The 3,983-nt window shown below is 34.3% G+C and overlaps 1 non-coding gene across 1 annotated transcript; it reads left to right on the top strand.

Annotated features, from left to right (window-relative positions):
* The first annotated feature begins 804 nt into the window (after positions 1-804).
* On the top strand, positions 805-894 carry LOC126627575 (small nucleolar RNA U54). The gene has a single exon (XR_007625059.1). It is a non-coding gene; the product is annotated as a small nucleolar RNA U54 (small nucleolar RNA).
* Positions 895-3,983: the final 3,089 nt, after the last annotated feature.

Genomic DNA, 3,983 nt, shown 5'->3' with positions numbered 1-3,983 from the left:
CTTAAAGAGGTAATTTATTAAAGAATGCTGGAGCAAGTGTGGCTACCATAGACAGTGTGGAAATCGAGTAGTCCAGAGAGGCTTAAATTGGAAGTTGCAGGTTGGAATCTAGTTAAAATGCTCTTTCTGATTATTGTTAGTTGATGGAGTGGGGTATTTGTTTTCTTATTAAAATCTGTGCATATATTGTTCATGAGTTTTAGTGGTTATATTCTTGAAAGATGTGATAAACAAGTTCAGATCTTGGTTCGGAAAAAAGCAGAGATGTCGTATGACTTTCCTAATCTACCTTTCGTCCAGGAAAACTAGCTAGTTGGATCATCGCTGCCGTACCTGAGGTGCAAGCATTACCGAATACATTCTTCATCATCTGTTTATGCCCGTCCCCTTAGATCATCACCGGCATACTTCACGGTGCCTATTCTATCTAGATATCGTTTCTATTGCGCCGTGACAAATCCAATATCGGCTGCCGACCAGACAGAAGTCGATATTCAAAGGACATTAGTATTTGTGCTATTGAATTTTGATTTGGAAATATTGATTATTTTTCGGTTCTTAATGTTCGGGCTGTGATATTTTTTGTTTTTGGGTGTTTGAAGTTTTTGGTTTTTAAATTAATTTGCAAATTTAGGGTTTCAAGTGTGATATGATGAGGAATTATGGGTCCATGTTTCTGATTTAACCGTGACCGACAACCCTTAACCATCTCTGATTGTTCTTCCATTTTTACCAATTTTAAAATTTCATTTAAAATATTTTTAGTTTTAATTTTTTAATTCTGTTTGAATTTTGTGTTTATCTTGCTATGTGATTATGTGCCTACAATGGGCAATATACGTTATTCTGATTCAGAACATGACTGGATAATTTTTGAGAGAAATTATGAGAGCAATTAGTTTCTAATTGTTGTTTAATTTTTAATTTTTGTTTATGGGTTTAATCTTTATTTTTTTTACAATTTAATTTTGCAAATTAAAATTTTTGTTGATGGGCTTTATGAGAGCAAAGAAGTTGCCAAGAGAGAGGTTCTTCGATGCATTGAGCAGGTGATTGTGTGCTAATGAACTCTTGATACAGTTTGTAGTATTTAGACTTGTTGAGTCACTAAGAGAGAGTGATTAGGAAGTTAATTGAGCTTGTTTCACATTCTCTAACTTAAATTACAAATAATATGCACTTCCAGAAGTTCAATTAGGTGGATTTCACTTGCAGTTCAACATGGGCTAGCTGCAATTGGTCAAAATTGATTGCCCATCGTTTTCCTTTAAGGCTTTCACATCTCGAAATGCAAATGGCTCAAAATAATTTCAACTTTAATAAGTATGTTTATTTTGTGATCCAAATGCAATATTCAACCCTCTTAACTTTTTTTTTTTTTTTTTTTGCACACAGCCAAATGGAGATGACCCAAAATTTCCTAATTGTAGATTTATCCAGATGCAATCTTCTTTTGTTTGTCCTATTTCTTAAACGGAACACTAGTACTATCATTGTTTCGTAAACTAAACACTGACTATTTCTTAAACGAAACACTAGTACTATCACTATTTCGTAAATTAAACACTGACTATTTCTTAAACGGAACACTAGTACTATCACTGTTTCGTAAACTAAACACTAACTATTTATCAAATGAACACTAGTACTATCACTGTTTCGTAAACAAAATCGAACACTAGTACTATCACTGTTTCGTAAACTAAACATTGACTATTTCTTAAACGGAACACTAGTACTATCACTGTTTCGTAAACTTATCACTGTTTCATAAACTAAACACTGACTATTTCTTGAACAGAACACTAGTACTATCACTGTTTCGTAAACTAAACACTGACTATTTATCAAACGAACACTAATACTATCACTATTTCGTAAACTAAGCACTAACTATTTCTTAAACGGAACACTAGTATTATCACTGTTTCGTAAACTAAATATTGACTATGTCTTAGACGGAACACTAGTACTCTGGAAACTTTATTGTGTAATCTCCTGACTATCTCAATATATATATATAACTAAATACTGACTATTTCTTAAACGGAACACTGACTATTTCTTAAATGTAACACTAACTAATTATTGGATCTATCTCCTGACTATCATTGACTCTCTCAATAAAAAGTGACTTTATTGTGTAGTCTCCTGACTATCTCAAACACATAAAAAGTGACTTTTTTTTTCTTAAACGGAATATTTTGGAAACTTTATTGTGTAATCTCCTGACTATTTCTTGAGAGGAAGCTCCTTTTTTATTTTTTATTTTATATATATACACACTCACACACACGAGTTCAACTTTATAATGAGATAGATCCAAGGCTATTGCATGAGACTTCCAAACATAATTCGGACCAAACATAATCAAAAACTAGTTTTAAAAAAAAAACAAAAAACAAAATTATAAACATTGATGTGAGTCTCGCACTTTTAAGTTTCACTGATCCAAGAAATCTTCCCTTAAACATTTGTTGGTAATTTTAGTGCATTGAGGCCCTTTAACTCCACATCACCTTGCCACACTGTTCTCGAGGGCCTCCTTGTTGAGCCCCTTCACATAGTTCCCCAAGTACCTCTACAGAAGGTTCGCCACTTGATCCTCCAACATAATCTCTTCGGCCATCCAATCTTTCTTCCAAATCGCTATCTCATTCCAACCGACTGAAGTTGGAAGAAATCGCAAAGTGAGAGGAAGCTGGTTCGTTGGAAAAGGTAGGCAACTTTTGAATGACATATGTTTGGTGGATTAATGAGGAAGTGGCATACTTGTAAATAAAAAGAAGTTTAATTATAACAGATTGGCTGACAGAATGGGATTTCTGTTAGGGGCAGGGGCTGGAAAAAAAAATTTGTTTCGTTTTGGGCTTTTAATTCATCCCATGTGGGTTTAATTGTTGTGGGCCTCAAATAGATTAGTTTTGTCCTTATAATTAAATATGAAGCCCTTTTGATTAAATAATAATATATGATGGTTTTTGGTTAAATTAAACTTTGTCCAAGCCCTTTTCATTAAAGCTCCCTTATTTTTGCTCACTCACACTTTCTGTTTTTCGCCCCTCCATGACTTAGTTAGCTGAATTTTCTGTGCCATAAGAGAGATCTCTGGCGATTCTGACATCTACCCAAATAAATGTTGGAGTTTATTTCTGGTTGTGTAATAGTATCTTAACTAGATTCAAGTGCTTTACTTATGTCGTACTGTCATCTATGCTCTTACTACTTGTGTATTATGGGTTCTTCCCACTATTGCGCACTCTCTTTATTAGCTGAAACAACTTCTTGTTTCGGTTTAAATTACCCATATTTTCACCTCACTTTTCTTTTGGCTACGTCATCTTCAGGTGTCGGCAAACATGCCTCGACTCTGATCGGGGTGTGTCAAAGTTGTCAAATATTTTAAGACTTTGGATTTAAACAAATATAATCTTATGGTTAATATATATTTGCTCCTCACATGTCCTAAAAATGAAAACCTTAAGGAGTAGGACTCATACTCGGGGCTAAGATTCACTTCTTGATTTACCCTAGACATTATTTCGGCCTTTTGTTTTGATCTTGGGGTTCGGGTTTTAAGCAGAATTCAAAACTAATTTAAGCGGATTTGTTATGAGAAAAATCTGTTATCTATTTAAAATGTTTCGAAATTCTTGTAAATTTTTGCAATATTCGTTTATTCCCTTATGTGAGATTTACTCTCAATAAAATATCGACATATTGTACAAAAAGATGAGACTAAATAAAAAGTACATAATTTGTCAATGAAACGGGCTCGGCAAGTGTGAATTTGTGCAAGTGGTGCTGGCAGTAAGAGAGTACGGCGTCACAGCTCCACGTACTAGTATCACCACTTATATTATTCAACACGACGACTCCATGAGCGAAGACCGTCACTGTCATGTTACCGTATGAAGCCCTGTGTGATTGGATTTATCTTAAGCTTTGAACTTCGTTTTTGCAGTCAAAGCCCGGCTCGCATG

This window comes from Malus sylvestris, chromosome 6 (genome assembly GCF_916048215.2).
Source record: "Malus sylvestris chromosome 6, drMalSylv7.2, whole genome shotgun sequence".
NCBI classification, from domain to species: Eukaryota; Viridiplantae; Streptophyta; class Magnoliopsida; order Rosales; family Rosaceae; genus Malus; species Malus sylvestris.
The sequence above is the reverse complement of the archived record's forward strand: the minus strand, read 5'-3'. Positions and strand labels throughout refer to the sequence as shown.